Raw genomic sequence first — 22,094 nt, 5'->3', positions numbered from 1 at the left:
GTAGCCTTGTGAATTAGGATGGTATGTGCCGCAGTTGGTAAAAAATTCACCTGCAATGCAGACGACACAGGAGATGCAGGTTCAACCCCTGGGTCAGAAAGATCCCCTGGACAAGGAAATGGCAACCCACTCCAGTATTCTTGTCTGGAAAATCTCATGGACAGAAGAACCTGGTGGGCTACAGTTGATGGGGACACAAAGAGTCGGACATGACTGAGTGTGTGCACACGCACACACATACACACACAATGCATAACTCTAGTGGGACTGAGTTATTAATACTAAACCTCTCTGAGTCCTAGTTTAAATGGGTTTTTATTGGGGATTGAATATACCTTGCACCCTAAGTTGTAAAGATTAGAGAACATTTGTATAAGACCCAGCATGGTGGTGTTTCTTACCGACCCCGGGACTGACTCCCCACTGCCGCAGCTTCTCCAGTTTGGGGCAGTGTGCCTTGGAGGCTTGACTGAAGGTCCTTCTAGTGCCATACTGCCTGTATTCTGGGCACAAAACCTTTTTCTCTAGACACCAGACTTATAGAATAGATCTAGTTATAGAGGTGCTGATTTTAGTAGGATACAAATCAGAGCATGTGGAGAAATGCAGCTATTCCAGTGGAGGGTGTTTGAAGAGCTTTCGTTTGTTGAAGGGCTGGCAGTATTTCATTTAGAGGAAGATGGATTTCGGGTGTGAGGGGAACATTGCAGTTGGTGATGGGGAGAGAAGTTAGTGCTTGTGCAGGGTAGAAGTGACCAGACCTCACAGAGGAGAGTGGCAGGTGAGGCTTGGGAAGCGGGGCTTAGCAGAAGGAGTCTGGAAATTAGGAGGCTCAAGGAAGGAGGTAGTGGAGGGTTCTGGTTAGACTGTTGGGTGCAGAGGCTGGGGACACTGCATGAACAATTAGGGTGTTGCTGCAGGGCTGTGCAGGGTAAATAAAATGGGTTTTCTGTTGTCATGATCCCACTAAGGGAAGGAACGGGTGGTCTTAGGTGTGTATATGTGCACCTGTGTGTGTGCATATGTGCTTGACTGTGTATCAGTAATAGGACCAAAGAGATTGGGGACTTACCCAAGGCTATGCAGCTAGGAAATATCTTTCATTTGCTTAAAGTGCTAAGTTTAGTAATGACTGTAAGTGACAGAAATGGGCAGGGGGAGCACGGAGGGAAGGGGCCTCGGCCCCATTTCCTGCTCCCTCCCAGGTAGGTAGTGAGTAGGAGTTTTGAGTTTCACTGTTTGATAGCATCACCTCCTCTGCTTTCCCAGAAATTATTCCTCGAAGTATGACTCGAATCGTTACTCTGTTGGGAGATGTCTCAGTTCAGAACTGACTTTCTGCCGAGGTTGTTTACTAAAGAGGTGGCAGCCCTGGCAATTCAGAGGTGGCTTAATCAAGTGGAAAGAACAGGGGGCATGGATCTGAGTGTTGGTCCTGCTTTCAGAGACCTCTGAGACTTGAGTGAGTGAATACATGTCTTAGTGCCTGGCTTTTTCCTCCTGGAAATTGGAGGATAGTGATCCCTACATGATGAATTTGTTGTAACGTTGCTTTAAAAATTGCAGTGTTGGTTCTGGTACAATAAAGATAAAGGGGTGTCTGGACTTGGATTTTATTTCTACCTGTGTGAAGCAGAAGGGAAAGTGATGAGTTGGTCAGCTCCCTTGGGTGGTGTGGATCACTAATATTAAAGTGATACCAGCATTTTCTCTTATTTGGTGGTGGTGTGTCTTGGAACATTGTGATTAACGATTGTAGACTCTACTGATTGTGTGGCGCTACCTTGCCTTGGGCTGACCACCTACCTGTACTGGCATTTCCCCAGCTCTGGGCTGAGGATCTCCGAGCTTTTGTATTATCTGCGAGGAATCTATGAACTTTTAGTCTTTTGTTTCTTCATCTGCAAAATGGGGATAGTAATAATCACCATGGCTTTGTTTGCGTTGTGAAGATTTGCTGAAGAAAGGGGTGTGAGGATTCTAAGTTGTATTCATCTCTGACTCTTTGGAGCCCATTTTCTCTCCCTTCTCCTTTCTACTAATGGCCAAAGGACCTCTTTGGTCTTGGAAAGGTGAAGGGGCCCAAAGGAAGAAATGGGGGATTATAGAGGACAGTGATTCTGTAAGGCCCCAGAGTGAGTTTTTGAGTCCTGGCATCTGTGCCCAGTTTTGTCACAACTTGTCACATTCCTACATGCCATGAAAGCCGGATATGTCCATGCCTATGAACTAACAAGGGGAGATAGGGACTTCTGGAAGGGGTGTCAGCTTTTGGAAACCTTGGAGGTGGCGGGTGAAGGCGCTGGCACGGCGGCTGTGGGTGTTGAGGTTCCTGCTCACTCTCTCTCCTGTTCTGCAGTGACTCGTAGCTTGGGTATTTGGGTTTGGGGTGAGTCAAGAGGCCCAAGACCCAGAGGACCCGTGTGTGCTCAGGGGCAGGCAGGAATTAGTCAGAAGGCAAAACTATTCGTCCTGACCCCAGAACCCATGTACTCTGCCTGGGTGGGGAAATCCTCTCTGATTCTTAATTTTCTTATCTATGGCAGCCTCTGGAGAAGAGAATTTTCTCTTTCCTGCCTTATGTGGTTCTTATGGAAATAAAGGAGAAAAGGATTTTTTTCATAAATAATGCGATATTCAGCATTAGTTTATGCTGCTTGAAATAGGAAGCTGACTTCTCTTCTTTGTTCCTTTCCAGAGTTAATGTATTGATCCTAAAGAAGAGCAGCAGTAAAATTCCTGAGAACAGTTGGTAGACCATCCAATCTTGTTTACTATATGTATTTGGTGTCTGAGATCTCTGAATTTAAGCCTGAACCAGTTTAAATATATCCTGAGGATACACGATAAGGAGGTACCATGTAAATGTAACAAGTTCAAGAATCTCACATTCCCCTGATGTGCCTACCTTGGCTTATAGTATTCCACTCTTCATATACACTGGGGCTTTGGCCCCCATTTCTTCTGTCCCCCATGGAGACTCACTTCTCATAAGGACTTGAACTTTGGATGCAGAAGGTCCCTATGTAGGAAACTGATTCCTGTTAGGGCCTCCCATGGAGGAAATGGCAAAACTCAAGATGAGAAAGCCAGCTCTTTGAATCCTCAATTCCATGTTCTTTCTGACACATCACTCTTCCCTCCTGTCAGGTAAAGAGAGAAGCCAGATGGTTTGACAAATGGTTCTTGTTACTGTCAAATCTGCCTTCTCTTTCTGCTCAGAAAGACAGTTCTTACCTTTCCTTTTTGAGGGGATTAGATGGGTGGGGGGAGAGAAAGGGCAGTGCAGGAAGAAACACATTTTATTGCCCTATTCTTTCTGTGGCAGAGATGACCAATAAGCTCTTGTTTCTCTGTCAGGAAGCAAGGCTGAGGCAGTGAGGAACTGTCTTCTCGAATCTAAAGCACACAGAGGCCTAGCAGTGGCAGGCTGTATTAGGAGACAACATTGATTTCATATACTTATCTGAAAAAAAAAGCAACAAAAAAACCCAAAACATGTTTAAGATGCCATATCCATAAATACTAATAAGGCTGTCTGATTCCAATTTTCAGGTGAGATTAGCATTTTATTGAGTATTTTATCTGTCAGATTCAATACTCGATGTACCATCCTCCCAGGCTTATTAGCATAATTGCTATGCTTAAGCAACAATAAAAAATTCAGCAGTAAAATAGCAGTTAGTGCAGGCAATTTGTTATCAAAAGCTTTTACTTAAGGACAGCTCCAGCCTGCATTTATTAGCAAGTTAGGGTTATAATTTATTTTTATTTGGAAAAACAAAAGAGGAGGAAGATTTTTGCTTTTTTTGTTTTGGAAATAATAGAGAAATTAAAAAGCATTGCCTCTCTGGAAAACTGTCTGCATCCCTTCTTTCTGTGCAGGCTGGGATGGGAATAGACTCCACTTGTGAGGCACAGTGGCTCAGATGAAGTCTCTCTCCTCGGCATTGGAATAAATGGGTAGTAACGCCCATTTATGTTTGTACAGATGTTTCCACAACATGTTCACATCTCTTGTTGCTTAGCTCTCAAACCAGTCCGGCGAGGGCTCTATTCTGAGTGTGGGAGACTGAGGAATGGCAACTTGTTCCAGATGGGACAGTTGGATGGCAGAGCTGGGCTGCAAATCCAGTCCTCCAGCCCCCAGGGCCCTGGCAGCATCATGACCCTTCACACGTTGCCCAGAAGCCCTGGTATGGGCACTATTTTTCTTGCCCTGTGGTCTGGCCCTAGGTCTTTTACATAAATGTTCATGCATGCATGCACACACATCCACATACACATACATGGGAATGCACACACATACACACATACATTTTTTTTTTTTTCCTTTCTTCCCAATTTAATGATGTATTCTTATAGCTGTTTTTCCTTTGGTGTCTTGGTTGAAGCAGTTCTGCCATATGAATTTTCTGTTAATATCAAATATCCTCCATTTCTTGTGTTTTCAGCCTCTCTCTCTCTGTACCTGTCTTTCTTCCCCTTTCTACCTCCTCTCTCTTGCACATTAGTGACAGACCTAGCAAAGCCCTGTGGTTAACATCTGCAAAGGACCTGTGCAAAATACGTGATTTTATTAAGCAATGTGACGATCTTTGTAGAGAAGAAGGACATAAGATTTGAAACTATGGAGGTTGGGAAATCATTTTTCTCCTTTATTTCTTGAGAAATGTGTCAGAAATAAATAAGAACAGTCAATTGATGCTTTTCAGTGTGTTTTAGTCTTCAACTGTGGGTAATAATTCTCACCCTGAAGGTAACATTTGGGGTGAAAATGGACAACTGAAGCTTCCAAACTTTCAGAGGAGTTACCTTAGCATCTTAGATTTTCTTTCCTTGGTAAGTTCAGAGAAAGATCATATGATCTTTGACTCTGAACATCCGTAATGTACAAGGCATGTGCTGGCCACTGTGGGGTCTAGGGACTAGATCAGAGAGGGCTGTGAAACTCAAGACTATCAGAGAGGAAATTCATAGAAAATGAAGATCATTTTTATTTTTGAGTAACTATTATATTATTGGAACTGTGGTAGAAATTGTTCTTAGATTATGCCGTTTTATCTTTGTCTCACTCAATTATTAGTGAATTTTTATTTTTATTTTTTAAGCATTTATGATGTATTGGTCCCTATCATAATGTTTTACATTCATCATCTTATTTAATTTTTATCACAATCTTCAAGGCAGTGTTAGGTACTATTATCATTGTTCTCATTGGTTAGATGAAGAAACTGAGGCACAGAGAATCTGAATAACTTGTCCAAGTCACACAGTTAGTAAGTGATGGAACCTCTCTGGTCTTCCTGTCTCCTAAACATGTGTTCTTTCTGCTTCACCGCTTGGCAAAAAATGAATGAGTAGATAGCTAGGTAGGCAATGCTTATGATGAGTAGAGAACTGTGTAGTTTGCTGCTGTCAGAGCTGGGGCAGAACCTGGGTATTTACAGAGTTCATAAATTTGAAATTGGACAGAGGTTCAAATCCTAGGTGCTTCTTAGACTTTGTCAAAACCTTGGTTAAATAACCTCTTAGAGTCTTGGTGTCTTTCTTTAAACGCAGGATGATAGCATCCCTCTCCCAATGTCACTGTGAGAATAAATTAGAAAATATATGTGAGAGCCTCCAGTGGTGCCTGGCTCCTGGTGGATATTCATCCAGTGTGGGAAGTACCCAGGGCCAGGCATTGTGTGTGCGGGTAGGAACAGCCATCAAAGCCAGAACCACCAGGGTTTAAAACTGCCCACTATGAGATATTAGAGAACTGTGGGCAAACAACTTCATCTCTCTGGTACCTCAATTTCCTCATCTTTATGGACTGTACTTACATTTTAGGGTCATTGTGAGAGTGAAATAAGCTAAAAGATGAGTTAAAAAATTAATACTTAATAGTTAAAAATGTTTGTAAAGTATATTTCACAGTGTCTGGCGCAGCAAGTGCTCTGTGTTAGCTCTCATTATTTGGTCCTGCTACAATGATGAAAGACAGGTACCAAGTGAATGGTTTATGGCTGTTTTAGGACCCTGACCTGTTTACTCGAGGACCAGGAGCCAGTTTAGCCTGGTGCATAGGAATCGAAAGCATTTGCACAGCCTGTCGTGACCTTGGAAAAGTTTTGGCTTCTCTGTCCTCGATCTTTGCTTATCTGTAGATGGTAGTTGAGAGAGTAAACTTCAGATGATAGAGCCTGTGTGGGGAGTGAAAGACAGCCACATCCTTGATAAGCTGCTTCCTGGAGTGTCGCCATGTGGCTACCGGTTTGCTGATCAAAGCTGGCCTGTGGGGTGGAATTTTTTCTGTGTCACCCAGGCAGGGTCTATCTTCCCTCAGTCTGCGTGTCTCTGGATCCTGTCTTCAGCACTGGCTCCCACTTCCCTCCTCTCCAGATGACACTGATATGGTGGGGCCACTTCCTCCTGGGACCATCTCTTCTGCACCCGAAGGAGGTGGGTGGGGATTTTGGCATACTGCCTTCTGAAAGGTGATATACTTGAATATACTTCATATGCCTTCGAAAAACAAGAGTACATTGAAAGACACTAATATTAAAGTTGTTCTCATGAGGATAGCTCAGGGATGGAAGATTCTTCAGGAGCTGGTGCTTTCTTGGGCTTATTGTCTTACACAGTACTTATCATTACAAAGCTTGTGTGTGTGTGTGAGAGAGAGTGAAGCTTCCTGGAATTAGTGGTGCTGATTTTGGGGGTGTTTCCTTGGCTGATTCAAAATAGAAATAGAAAGGCAAAAGTGTTTGTTCATGTCATTTAAAAATGTCTTTATAGGAAAAGACATTAAGATAATGCCTTACACTGTGAATACCTCACATTGTGTATGGGGCTTTGTGGTTTTCAAAGCACTGAAATACACATCTTCTCATGTGTACCCTATGGCATCCCCATGAGGTAGGCAAGGCAGAACTTGTCATTCATTTCCCTTTAGAGATGATGTAACTGAGGTTCAGAGAGATGAGTTGAGTTTTAAAGTGGCAATGGATGCAAACCCAGAGCCTTTAACTCTGGGCTGCTTTCTGCTTCATCGTCCTGATTCTAGTGTAGTGAGGTCATTCTTATCAAGTGCTATCAAGACTATATAGAGTTGCAATAAACCTGAAAATGCTCCCCTTTAGTTTTCTTTTTTCCATTGGTTAAAAAGTTAGCTTTGATTTGATATTCACTTGTTTCTCCCAAAGTATAAGCAGCAATGAATCTCTAAAACTTTCTGTTAAATCATCATGTGTTTTTAAAAAATCAAATGTCAAAGTACTTCCTGAAACTTGCTTTAATGAACAAGAGAGGTGAAGGTAAAATTCCCTTTTTTGCATGAGGTAATTAGGAAACAGGAGGTACGAACTCGCTATAGGAATTTAAAAAGGAACACTTGTACTGATGTCAAATTGGATGAATATATTAAAGAGGGTTTCATGCTGGTGGAAATTGTAAGTGATTAGGTGTATCAATTGTTTCTGGTTTGCATGGAAACCTAATCTGTTCCGTGAGTTGGCTCCAAGGAAGATATATATTCTTAGATGCCAAGAAACAAAAACATGAGTTGAATTTCTCGTTTGATGGCATAGTGCCTTTATCTGGGAGCTCAGCTGTGTCCTCAGGATATGGGACATAAGAATAGAAGATGCTCTTGACCTTCTTAATGACTAGGAGTCAGCTCTGCTTGCTAAGAGGGTGGGGAGGACTGAGTTCTCTTTGGCAAATAACTTTGAGTCTCTTAAGCACATGGCACCAAATACACAAAGTGCTGCATTATTTGACCTCATGTACCAGGGTATGAGTTGTTGTTGTTGCTCAGTTGCTCAGCTGTGTCCGACTCTTTGTGACCCCATGAACTGCAGCACACTAGGCTTCCCTGTCCTTCCATCTCCTGGAGCTTGTTCAAACTTCTGTCAATTGAGTTGGTAATGCCATTCAACCATCTCATCCTCTGTCATCCCCTTCTCCTCTTGCCTTCAGTCTTTCCCAGCATCAGGGTCTTTTCCAGTGAGTTGGCTCTTCACATCAGCTGGACCAAGTATTGGAGCTTCAGCTTCAACATCAGTCCTTCCAATGAATATTCAGGGTATGGGTTAGATTACATGTATTTTGGAAGCCTGTTTCTTTCCTTCACGTTACCTGGTTGCTTAGGTGACAACTTCTAAGTGAATTGCCTGCTTCCTGGCAGTGTTTTGAAATGCCTGCTTTGAAGGAGGCAGAAAGTCTTTAGGTTTGGATGGATGACCCCCTTGACTGTCCATCTTTGATGGTTGTTTTTTTGGTCTGCATCATCTGGTGATGTTACTCATGTGGGTGCTAAAGTTGACTCTGATTTATACTCCAGATACGGATCAGTTTATACTTTTTCAGGATACTCATAGCTATGAATTCTCTATCTTCATGAACGTCTACATACCATCTACGATTGTCATGTTGTAAATAGCTCCCACTCGATAAACAAGGTTAGAAGTGGAATCAGTAGCATGGCAAGTGAGATGTAATAAGCTAGAGATTCTTTCCCTGGGTTTCTCTCACAGCTTTTATTCTGTTCATCTGGCACTGACTTGTCCTGTGTGTACTCTTTTGGTCTCTTCTGCTAGATTTTAAACCCCTGTAGGGCAGGTGTTGTATCTTATTAGTCACCATGTTGGTGCCTGGCACATCATATGTGCTTATTACTAGATACTTGGTCATATCTTAAGAAACTGAAAAAGTGGCTTTTCTAGAGGGAGAGGTGGTTGCTTGTATTGTTTGTTCAGTGCATTCCAAGCGATGCTGGTTGTCTTGGGGAAATCAGAGATGCAGACACCGAAGCTCCTTCCTCGAGGAACCACCGCCTAACTACGTCATGTCAGTGAGAGCTCTTTGTAAACTGTGAAACCATGTGCAGACGGGTCATCCTGATGAGCCTTAACTTTAGTAAGGCTTGGGCGGCTAGGCTCTGCCAACTCCTCCCACATTTGTGAAGCCCCTACCACAACCCCACATACTTTACATGTCTGATGGCGTAATCGTGACTAGATCATTCAGAGGATTAGCAGATTATCTTCCAGGCTGAGTGCTGCTACATAATTTGCTGTTCTTTGGTAGCTCTATTTTATTTTTAAAAGGTGGAGTGCTGAATAGATAAGTGAAATTTGCTATAAAATATAGTATTATTAAGCAACAGAAAGGAATGCAGTAGTGGTACAACACAAATAATCTTGAAAACATTAGGCTAAGTGAAAGAACCTAGTCACAGTAGGCACACATTACATAATTCCATTTATATGAAAAGTCCACAATAGGAAAATTCGTCAAGTCTGTAAAGGTAGAAAGTAGATTAGTGATTGCTGGCAGGGATGGGGTGGGAGATAGAGAGTTACTGCTAATGAGTGTGGGTTTCCTTTGAGGGCAGTGAAAATGTTCTTAAATTAGATGTGGCAATGGTTGCACAACTCTGTGACTATATTAAAAACTGAACTGTAGACTTTATTTCTTTATTCTTTTGGCCATGCCACACGGCACATGGGATCTTAGTTCCCTGACCAGGGATCGAACCTGTGCCCCCTGCATTGGAAGCACAGAGTCTTAACCATTGGACCACCAGGGAAGTCCTCAAATTGTAGATTTTAGGTGGGTGAATTGTGTGGTGTGTGCATTATGTCTCAATAAAGCTGTTAAAAGAAAATCAACACATTGCTGGGACTTCCCTGGTGGCCCAGTGGCTAAGAGTCTGCACTCCTAAAGGTAGGGACCGGGTCCAATCTCTGGTCAGGGAATTAGATCCCGCATGCCACAACCAAGACTTGGTGTAACCACGTAAATAAATAAATAAGAAAATCAGTATATTGCCTTTTAGTCTACAATCTTTGAGGGTTTTTTTCAGCAAATCAATCTAGAGTACCAAGTTTTTAACTCACCTTGATTTGTTTTGGGCCCAGAAATGCTATGTCCTTAACCATGGTGACCATTCCTAATGAAAAATTGATCATAGAACCAGAGCCACCAGCCTTGGGAGAAATCTATTTCTCCCCAACTTCATGCACAAGTCTTTTCAGGAGCCTTAAAAGCTTATACTTCCAGAAATGTTGACTAGTGAGATATCCAATAAGAAATAACAGGGTACTGACAGCCCTGATTGTATAAATAGGCGTTTGGGATTGCGTTCATGGTTTGCTTGTCAGTACAAGAGAAATGTGTGATTATGTTGAATGATGGTTAATTTCCTTATCCACCCATTTTAAAAATAAAGATGTACGGCTGGGAGACAGGTGCCCAGGGAGAGAAGGAGCCCTGCAGCTTTGATAATGAACTCCAGAAAGGAGCAAGTTCTTACTGAGGAGCTGGCCATTTGCGTCCTAGGCCATGTCAGGCTGTGGCTGATGAGCTGGGGAACTGTGTCTGTTGCCATACAGAGGATTTATCATTTATTTGTGTTTTGTGTGTGGACAACTTTCCCCCTCTTGGAAGATCACTGTACCACCTTCTCTGACTAACTTACGGTGTCAACAGTATTAGAGGAGCAGTCACTGGAGTGTGTAGAGGCTGGGGAAGAGCTGCACTTTCTAGCTTTGTATGTGAACACTTCATACACAAATACTTCTCTTTGATTAAGTATCCGGTGAAACCAATTCACATGAACTCCAATTAAACTTTAATGAACAAGTGGGTGTATTAATATCAGCTGAGTAATGCAGGCAGCATGGATTCCAGTAAGTGAGTCACTTCTCTGAGCAGCTCATTCCCCATGCACGGTTAGAGTTACTAGAAAGCTTCCAGCTATATTTGAGTGGATCTGGTCTGGGCCTTGTAATTCGAGTAATCCTCGGGGCTTGTTATTCATCTCATGACAAAACCACAGTGATCCAGACCTAAGTTTTCAGAGCAAGGATTGGGGTTGAGGAACCTTTTCATACTGAGTGATTAGACTTTTTATGGAGCAGTGACCACCTGGACTTTCATTTTCTCCATCTTCTTTTCTTTCTTAAACTGAGAATGCTTTTTCTCCTTAAACCCAGGGCCAAGTATAGGTGAAGGGCAAGGCAGTGAAGGTGGAACCTCAGTTTTGAACTGAATTTAGTGCCTGAGTCTCACTTCCCATCCCCATCTGCTGTTCTGCCTCAGGTCTCTAAGCCTCCCATAGTTACACCAGACACAGTGAGATGTGCTTGGCATGGTGAGCCTTTTTGAGCACAGACCCTGTTTATTCTAGAGAATGATAACTGTACGTACTTCCTAGGGACAGTTAAACAAGGTAATGATCATAATGCTCTTAGTTTCATGCCCGATAGTCTGATACATCTGTAAATGCTGGTTGGGCTTTCCTGGTGGCTCAGACGATTAAGAATCTGTCTGCAATGCGGGAGACCTGGGTTTGATCCTTGGGTTGGGAAGATCCCCTGAAGAAGGACATGGGTACCCACTCCAATATTCTTGGTTGGAGAATTCCATGGACAGAGAGGCCTGGTGGAGTACAGTCCTTGGGGTCACAAGAGTCAGACATGACTGAGCGACTTTCACTAACTAACTAAATACTAGTTAACTTGTGCCAAGGGAGGATGGGTAGGGAGGAGATGATTGGGACTTGACAGTGAAGGAACTAAGACTCTCCCAGGGATTTGACTTACCAATAAAAATGTCTGAGATTAGATTTACGGACACAGCAGTGGGAAGGAGCAGGTGGGATGAACTGAGAGAATAGCATCGAAATACATACATTACCATCTGTAAAATAGGTAGCTAATGAGGAGTTACTGTATATCATAGGGAACTCGGCCTAGCGCTCTGTGGCAACCTACAGGGGTAGGATGGCGTGGAAAATGGGAGGGAGGTTCCAGAGGGAGGGGATATGTATATACAGACGGTAAAGTGTCTGTCTATCAATGCAGGAGACCTGGGTTTGATCCCGGGGTCGGGAAGATTCCCCGGAGAAGGAAATGGCAACCCACTCTAGTACTCTTGCCTAGAAAATCCCATGGGCGGAGGAGCCTGGTGCAGGCTACTGTCCCTGGGGTCGCAAAGAGTCGGACACGACTGAGCGATTTCACTTTGTCTTTGTCTTTGTCTTATGGCTGATTCATGTTGATGTATGGCAGAAACCAACACAACATTGTAAAGCAATTATCCCCCCACTAAAAGTAAGTAAATTTTTTTTTTAAAAGAAAAAAAATGTTTACAGAGTGATGACCAAGAGAGAAGAGACCAAGAGAGAATGAGCAGTGAGGATTCAGGGAATGGAGAGATCTCTGAGGTTGACAGCATCTGAGAAGGCTGGGTGATCCTGGGCTGGGGGTCAGGGTTGGGCCAGGGAAGGATCTGGAAAGGTAGTTTGAGGATGAATGAAGAGTGTTTGTGAAGGCAGAAGCCCTGATGTACCACGTGCAAGGTCAAGTATGTTCACTGTGGGTTAGACTAGGTGATATGTAAGTGCTTGAGGGGGCTCATGGAGACTGAATCTAGCCTCTCCCTTGGCCCTTAAGCATCAATTCTAGCACCATTTGTTCTTCTGCTTCCTGTTCTTGTGTTTCATCTAGGAACCAGTTGAAGGTAATGCTGCGTTAGGCAGCTGGAGGTAAAGACTAGTTGGAGAATGAGCTATAGGCCTGTTAGCTCAGTGTACTTGAGTGGTGGGGAGGGTATTCTTTCCGCAGTCAGATACATCCCAAGACTGGGAGGAAGGGCCTGAGTTGCCCATGCCCAGTTTCTTCTCCAGACTCAATAATTAGATAACTCACCTATTCTTCCCTGTGGACAAGGGCAGGGTAGGGAGATGTCAATGTGAAGAGGCATGGAGTAAAGTAGAAGAGAGATGTTCTGCCACATCCTCCGCCCTTCAACCCAAATTACAGTACAGTTTTTTTTTAGGGGCAATGGTGGGAGGTTGGAAGGAAGGACTGAAGTGTATTGTGAAGTGAGGGTCAGTTCTCTGAGCTGAGAATGATATAATTCAGCTAGCCATGCTGGTTATTTATTCAGGAAACACCGTTGGAAGGACACACTTAGATAACTCAAACTCAAGGTCCATCAGTCACAGAATCAGCCCCCATCTCAGAAATAGCAACCACTCCTCAGTGTAAAACCTCAAACTTCACATGTGAATGTCAGATTCCTTGCTTTCCGCGCAGACTCCTTTCCAGAGAATGTCATAAGATGAGGAAATCCACAGGGTAAAGGCCTAACTTCTATGATGATAACAGAGGTGGGAGAATCTAGTCAAACAGATAGCTTGGGTATTTGGAATTTTGGATAAAGCAGAAGGGATCCATGCAATTAAGATTTGCATAGGTTGATGACGCAAGTTAGAAATTAGATGTTACTTATTGAAAACAAAGGAAATGTACAATAGATTTTAAATACGTCAAGTCATTAATTAATTTAGCAATTGGAGTTAGGCATTTCATTATTTGGCAACTGCTTAGTATATTTCTTTTTTATACTGTGCAGAGAAGTCTGTTTTTCCTACTTTACAAATGAAACGACAATAGACAAATATGGAGATCGTATCCTAGGACACTTGGACTAGGTTTCATTGGCCAGGTCAATCCTTTGTTTAATATTGGATGCCCATATTGAAGTGAAACAATAGAATTTGTTTATAGGGACTCATAAGACAAATGAATTGTACTTGGTTTTGACGTCCAAAGGCATCAGGGAGGTGTAATTAGCTAAGCACTCTGCCTTGTTTTGGCTGAAGAGATTTGTCATAGAAATTTAGTGGCCATGATGGATTATAGATTATACATCTTTGATATGGGGGCCGATGACAAATTCCTTCCCATTCAGGGTTCATCCGGATCCTGTTGTTGTTACAGCAATATTTAAAGAAATGTGCAGAGGATATGCTTATCTATTTTTATCTCTGTCTGTTTTCAAGATAATAAATGAAATATATTGTATAGACTGACTAATTAGGTTTCTTGAGGTGAATACCTTTTGCAAACCCAACCTTGCAAAACCTGAATGCTTTCCTGATTTCCCTGTTTATCTCACTCCAGGTCTCCTAAGTGGACCCTCTTTTCTGGAGGTCTTTGACAGGACAGACTGCTCTTCCCTTGGGGTATCTGCCTGTTACCTTGGTCACTCTCTGGTCTTTGTTTTTCTCCCTTGGTCCACTATGAATGCAAGTTACCTATGGGCTTGATCCTCCTGGGGACACTCGCCCAGGTACCCCGAAGCATTCCTTACCATGGGTTCTCCTGAGTTCCCATTTGGTGGTTGCTCCCTGTAGCAGTATTTTCTCACTTCAATTTATGGATCAGCATCGCTTAGGGAAGTTTTACTAGAGTTCAGATGGTCAGTCTGCATTCCTAAATCTTCAGGTGTGGACGCGGGCATTTCCATTTTGAAAACCTTTTTGGGTAATTCCAGTTTTCAGAAATCCTGAAATGTACTGTTTTCAGTTTACTTATGTTGTGCAGTGCTTCAAATAAAAGCTTTTAAAAAGACTTTTAAGTCATGGATTCCAGGATGGGAAGGACAGACTCAGGACATGAAAAGAGAGTCAAGGAAGGTGGCGAGGAAGCTGATGATGCTACGAGGGAACTGAAGCTCAGTGTCCTGATCGTCTACTTCTTTTATTCCCCAGGCTTTTGCCCATTATATTTATTTTGGCCAACAATATTCTTGTTGTTTCCACATGTATGTGCTATGGGTTGTGTTTTAGAAGTTTCCTTGGCAGGAGGACTGAGGTCAGGAGTATTTAGCTCATCCCCACTAAAAATGAGACCAGTCATGAGGCTGTCTTACTCTATAGCTTCCAGCCTTTCTACAGAAACTCACCCTCTGTTCCTGCCCCCAGTCCCTAAGCAGAGCCAGCCTTTTTCTTTATATATTCCCCATTTAACTAATCTGTTTTTAGTAACACATCAGGTTTTGTCAGAATCAGTTAATTCTTTAGTAAAATATCCAGAACAAACAGACTGTGATGTGCTTGCTTACTGGTGGAGGTGAAATGGAGACCGGTGTTCCTTCAACCAGCATTTTACTCTCCTTGGGCCTTTGTGAGTGTAGTATGTGGAATCAGTGACTTTTCAGTCATATCTTCCATATTTTGACTGCAGAGTTTATCATATCACCTGACTGGGGAGCACCTCATCAGTAAATTCTAATGGAAAAAACTTATGTGATGAATGGGCAGGAAGGCCTCACAGCAGCACTGTGAGTCATTCCAAGACCGGCAGGATTTGAGCGGTGGTGATTCTCCAATGCTGACTCGAAGCCTCCCTCAGCATTCTGTCATCTTAAGCAGCTTTCGAATCCTTGTCTCAGATTTCTTTATCTAGCTCAGACCATGTCTTTTTAAAAATTGTGTCTGGACATGTCCTTCATAGATCAGACTGGTCCTGCTAGGATAATTGGCTTTATACACTTTGAAAATAGCAACAGTGGGGCATTTTGCTATTCTTTTTTTGGGGGGGGGGGTAAATTAGTTAATTTATTTTAATTGGAGGCTAATTACTTTACAATATTGTAGTGGTTTTTGCCATGCATTCACATGAATCAGCCATGAGTGTACCTGTGTCCCCCATCCTGAACCCCCCTCCCACCTCCCTCCCCACCCCATCCCTCAGGCTTGTCCCAGTGCACCAGCCCTGAGCACCCTGCCTCATGCATAGAACCTGGACTGGATACATGTTTCAATGCTATTCTCAAAAAGCATCCCACCCTCGCCTTCTCCCACAGAGTCCAGAAGTCTGTTCTTTACATCTGTGTCTCTTTTGCTGTCTCACATATAGGGTCATCATTACCATCTTTCTAAATTCCATATATATGCATTATTATACTGTATTGGTGTTTTTCTTTCTGACTTGCTTCACTCTGTATAACAGGCTCCAGTTTCATCCACCTCATTAGAATTGACTCAAATGCATTCTTTTTAATAACTGAGTAATATTCCATCATGTATATGTACCACAGCTTTCTTATCCATTCGTCTGCTGATGGACATCTAGGTTGCTTCCATGTCCTGGCTGTTGTAAACAGTGCTACAGTGAACATTGGGGTATACGTGTCTCTTTCAATTCTGGTTTCCCTGGTGTGTATGCCCAGGAGTGGGATTGCTGGGTCATATGGCAGTTCTATTTCCAGTTTTTTAAAGAATCTCTACACTGTTCTCCATAGGGGGTGTACTAGTTTGCATTCCCACCAACAGTGTAAGAGGGTTCCCTTTTTTCCACACCCTCTCCAGCATTTATTGTTTGTAGACTTTTTGATAGCAGCCATTCTGACTGGCGTGAGATGGTACCTCATTGTGGTTTTGATTTGCATTTCTCTGATAGTGAGTGATGTTGAGCATCTTTTCATGTGTTTGTTAGCCATCTGTATGTCTGCTTTGGAGAAATGTCTGTTTAGTTCTTTGGCCCATTTTTTGATTGGGTCATTTATTTTTCTGGAATTGAGCTGCATGAGCTGCTTGTATATTTTTGAGATTAATTCTTTGTCCATTGCTTTGTTTGCTATTATTTTCTCCCATTCTGAGGGCTGTCTTTTCACCTTGCTTATAGTTTCCTTCATTGTGCAAAAGCTTTTTTTTTTTCTTTTTTTTTTTTTAGTATTAATTTACTTATTATTTGGCGGTGTCAGGTCTCAGTTGTGGCACATGGTCTCTCCAGGTATGGCCCGGGTTTAATTGCTCCATGGCAGGTGGGATTGTAGTTCCCCAATCAGGGATCGAACCCATGTCCCCTGCATTGCAAGGTGAATTCTTAACCACTGGACCACCAGGGAAGTCCCAGTGCAAAAGCTTTTAAGTTTTATTGTTTTTGAACAGATTTCTCTTCTCACTCTGGGATGAGGTGTTAAGGAGCCAAGGTATGCTTGTATGTGAAGTTTTTTTTTTTTTTTTTTGATAGAATGTTGACATTTTGGGGTTAGGAGGAAAGCAGGACAGTATGAGAACTCTTTTGGAAAAAAAAGAATTCTGCTCCCCTCTCAAACAATACTCTTTTCCTGAGATAAATGAATGGATCTTGTAAAGAAGGTGATAGAGTACCGAGACACCTTGAGTTGGATCTGCTCTGTCCCATTTTGCTGTATGAGTTTGACTTCTTGCTGTTGGTGGGCATTCTCAAACTCATCTCTCTGAATTGTTGAATGGATCAGATGAATTACTAATTCATATGAAAATGGTCTGTAAACAGGAAAATCAAACAAACCTTTCCTATTTGCTACTTAGCACAGGTGTTGGACTTTTCCCTAAAACAAAAATAAATAATCCTTTCTTTTTAAGTTGTAAAAGTTATAGACACCTATTTTAGAAATTTAAAATACAAAAAAGTTTGAAGAAGAGAACTAAAACCCCCATAACCCATCATCTAGATAACCGTCTTCCTATTTTACACACATAACCACGCTTCTGTTTTTAAAGGATGGTCATGTTACACATGTTTAGTTGTATATGTTTGTTACATAATGTGTGCATTTTCCTGTGTTATTAATCATTCTTTAAAAGTATACATTTTAATCACTGCTTGTTAGTGCATTAAGTGAATGCTGTGTTTGCATTTATTATGATATATTTGATCATTGTTTCTATTATTAAGTGCTGACCGTTTATCAAGAAGAAAACTTGCTTATAAACAAGGCAGGGATCTTTGGCACTGTTTTCTGTAGTAGAGGAATTTGGCATATTTTCCTTAATCCTGTAATTAACATGCATAGGGCTGGAGTTTAGTAGTACTTTTACTTAAGATCTCAGTTTTAAGGTAAAGTTACACCTGTGGAATAGTTAATTTAGAGAAAATTCTGACAGTAATAAAGTCTGTTAGGACAAGTTCTCTTAATTAATATTAATTAGATAAACATTGAAACACAATATGGGTAGTCTTGTGAATAAACTGCATTAGATAAGTTGTTTCATGTCTTTTAAAATTTTTATTTTCTCTTATTAGGAGGATGTGGTCAATTTGTTTTACCCAAAGGATTCATTTTCCACTGCTGGGCATATATATAGTACTACAGTTACCACAGGGCTTTCCCGGTGGCTTAACAGTAAAGAATTCACCTGTAATGCAGGAGTCGCAAGAGACACAAATTCTATCCCTGGGTTGGGAAGGTCCCCTGGAGGAGGGTATGGCAACCCACTCCAGTATTCTTGCCTGGAGAATCCCCATGGAAAGGGGAGCCTGGAAGGCTATAGTCCATGGGGTTGCAAAGAGTCAGACACGCTAAAGTGACTGAACACCCACGCACAGTTATCACCTACTGGGATATGATGATGAAAAGAAACCTTTGGATACTTTTAAAAATGGAAAGTTAAAGAGCAATGGACTAGATAGAGAATTTTGCTAGTATTTCTGTCCTGAGATTGATCTTTTTGTCATGGCTTTATCTCTTTGTCTCTATGCATTGTATGTGTCTGTGTAGCATCTTGTCATCTATGTTTGCCTGAATTCCATGCCTTTCTTGGTCTATGCCCCTCCCCATCCATCCTTCTGCTTATCCATCCAATCATCTATCAAATCATCTATCCCCTGGCCGTTCTTACCTACCCCTCTCATTTATCTCTCTCTGTCTTCATCAGTCATCTTTGTCCATCTATTCGATCATCCATATCCATCTGACTATTTTGATGGAAACATAGGCATTTCTTTGTTGCATTTTACCAAGAGAATCACAGGAACCAAGGGCATAAGAACCAGAAAGTGAAAATTACTAGAACTCAATCATTTTTTTTTTTATCACCTTCAAATGAGAGGGGATATTAAAAACTGACCTGATTACTTATTTTATGATGTTTGTCAGGAGTTTCTTAGTATATTACATTTTGGGGAATATTGTTTCAATTAATATTTTACTAGAAATCAGTCACCAGGAGATAGACTAAACAAGAGCTATATTATAGCTTTTGAGTAGTAAATTCAGAGGGAACAGAATTTTCTTGAGCTTGGACTAAATGTGAACGATGTGCAAATGACGTCTTTCCAAATTTATTGGCTTAATGAATGTGTTGTAACATTTTTAGGGAGTTTAGATATACAAAACAAGGGTATTTTGAGATATGAAGACCCATGTTGCACTTGTTATTTGATAAAATGGAAAGAAAGGCACCTACAGTTACTGAAAACCTATTTTCTGCTGATTCTGAGAAAGCTGATTTGCACTTAATTATCTTCTACAGATAGTGATGCAACTTGTATTATTCCCATTTTGTGGAAAATAGGCAGAGCTTTCTTGAAATTGAGACTTGTTTGACTCAAACTGTTATTCTTTGCAGTAAACTGTACTGACACTGTCCTGAAGACTTGTAAAACCGTAGCTATATATTAGCTCTCTGTTTTAAATTTTATAGTAACTCATCCTCTGAAATTCTGCAGTTTTCAGTTCTTTTCTTGAAAGATGAACAGGTTTGTACATAGACATAGTAAAGAAGGCAGTTCTGAGGATATGGACATAAGACTAAATCTATAAACTTGACTTTGGTATTTGACAGAATGGGGTTTTCCTCATGTGCAGCTGTGTGTTTATGTTTGACTTAACCTGATTCTTCTTAGTCAGCTTGATTCCAAAGACACAAAGGTCCCATCTACAAGACGCATCTTATGAAGGCAGGCAAACCAATGAAATACAATAACAGCTCTCATCAAACTTTTGTAAGCTCTAGAAAGCCAGAAAAACACAGTTATTGTCATATATTTTGCCAGACCAGCTGTTATGATCACAAGTGGGCCTGAAATAGTCATGACTTTTGAAGACACAGCAAATTTATTTTAGTGCTTAAATTTTCCATAGATTTGAAAGCTTATCTCCTTTCTTTTTATCTTGCTAAACTGTAACATTGCTAATAACATTCTGGAAGTTATTAATTAGTAATGTTTTGACATTTCTAGGAATGAAGATAGAAACTGGGTAAAAGAGGCTCTGTCATAGGACCTGCCTTACATGATCTTATTCTCACTTTCCATCTTCATTTTATTCTCACAGCATTTATTAGTTGCCTCCTGTCTACCAGGCACTCTGCTATATGGGAAGGATATACTAGAACAGGGGTCAGCAAACTTTTCTGTAAAAGAGGGGTGGTAAATATCCGTGTGGTCCATGTGGTCTCTGTCGCAGATTCTCATTTACACAGTCAACGTGTAAAACACTCAACTCTCCCATAGACAGCACGTAAACAACTGAGTGTGACCAAGTTGGAAATAAAACGTTTTACAGAAACATGCAGTGAGCCATATTTGGCCTGTGGGCCACAGTTTGCCAACTCTGGTACTAGAATGCCTATGAAATAGTGAACTTTGTCTTGTTCATTGCTATGTCACCACCAATGACTGGAACAGTGCCTGGCATATGGTTGATGCTCAATAAATATTCATTGAGTAAGTGAACTAATGAATGAATGAATGAGACTCATTTTGTCATCTCTAGGGGTTCATAACCCAAGAGAGGAGTCAAGAAATATAAGAGTAGTGGAATCAGGTGGTGTTTTAACTGGCTCCTGAAGAATAGGTAAATACATGTTACCAGCCAGAGATGGTGAGAAGCATGCTGCAGGGAGAAGAAACACACAACATAGACAGGAAGCAGGACATTTGTGATGAATACTGAGTAGTTTAGATAATCTGTAATAGGATTTCCCTGGCCTGCCTGTTGATCAAAATCACTTGTTATTAATAATATAGGTTCCATGTAAGGCAAGTTTGGCCAATACTTGTTTATGAATAAAGATTTGCCAGGAAGTAATTTTTTTGGGAAAGGTATACTGGGATCATTTCTCATGGGAAATGAACTTTCATTTTTCTTTCTAGAAGAACCAATATAGACTGATGGTAGCTGGACCTAGAATTTTCTCTACTTTCTGTCCATAGCATGGAGGGGGAACTCTGGTAGATATCCACCATGCTTGTGTGTCCACCTTCATATGTCCCCTATTGATCTTGTAGGAGTACTCCAGCCTTTAAATGGAATGGCATGCAATTCAGTCAGTTATGTAAATTATAGTGAGACTATCAAATTCTGCATAGCTACTAGATTCGTTGCTTTTGAATTTTTGAGTGGCAGACATCTGAGAGGGCAAATTTATTCAAGCAACACAGTAGAGAACTTGCTTTCTCTTGCTGTAACTTCCACTCAGAAGGCCGTTTTAATTGAATGCCCAGTTTTGTAGACCATGACCACTGGAAGGGCCGTAGGTCTCTTCAATGATGTGGGAAACAACTAAAACATAGACAATTTCTTGCTTAAGTTCTATCACCAAATTATTGGCAGAACCAGGAGTGTAATGCAAATATCAAGTTATTCAATTTAATTTTCTTGTCACAGTGCCATGCCACATTATCTATAAAGGTCCTAATTTGCATAATTTCTCTTCCCCTTGAATCTCACAGTCTTTTGCCTATACCTGTTGCGTGCTGCTTATCATCAAGTTATCTGTTAATATCTTCTCTTGAACCCGTTATCTCACTGTTACCCCAAATAAAGACCGAGCTCTGTTTCCCTGGAGAGCTTAACATATTTCCTGGCACTTTAGCATGTATTCAGCAAGTAATTGTAGACTTGAAATATCTTGAGCATCTTTTCCTTTCTTGTATGTTTTGATTCAAGTTTCTGTGTAGTTATATTGTCAGGAAAGTCAGACTTTTCCAGAATTGCTAAAATACAAAGATATTTTCTCTTAAATTTTCTTTAAAAAAAAAAGTTGAGTTTCCTATTATAGCTGAGACCTTTCTTAACAGCTCTTTTGATAGTTAAATGTCAGCAACTTCAAAAAAGAAATGTCAGTAAATTATCAGAGAAAGGAATTGCATATTTATTTGGGTATATATATTTTAATTGACCACTTAAAATAAAAGATTATAGCAAACTCCTGAGAAATTTCATATCTTTCACATTTCTCTCAACTGCCAAAACTTTTTTTGCTTGTATATCTTAGGAGACTTAATTTTTATTTCTTCTGCATTATGATTATATATGTATATTTGTCTCTCCCAGTAGATGGTGAGCATCTTGAATCAAAGCTTTAACAAAACTAATCTCTGCATCTTCACAAAGCCTGGTTCTGTAGGTGCTCGCACGCCAGATATATTTATTTAAGGAAACATGGATAGAAAATGATCAATCTTATCTTCACCCATTCACTTAATTTGCTCTTATTTTGCATCTGACTTTGTGCCATGCTTTGTGCTTGATATTGG

At 41.1% G+C, this 22,094-nt stretch overlaps 1 non-coding gene across 1 annotated transcript; it reads right to left on the bottom strand.

The window, feature by feature from the left end:
• Positions 1–9,504: 9,504 nt before the first annotated feature.
• On the bottom strand, positions 9,505–9,577 carry TRNAG-UCC. The gene has a single exon. It is a non-coding gene; the product is annotated as a tRNA-Gly (tRNA).
• Between the last annotated feature and the right edge of the window lie 12,517 nt (positions 9,578–22,094).

The sequence above is a fragment of the Cervus canadensis genome, chromosome 7, assembly GCF_019320065.1.
Source record: "Cervus canadensis isolate Bull #8, Minnesota chromosome 7, ASM1932006v1, whole genome shotgun sequence".
Lineage (NCBI taxonomy): Eukaryota > Metazoa > Chordata > Mammalia > Artiodactyla > Cervidae > Cervus > Cervus canadensis.
Note: the sequence above shows the minus strand (reverse complement) of the source record. Positions and strands in the feature narration are given on the sequence as shown.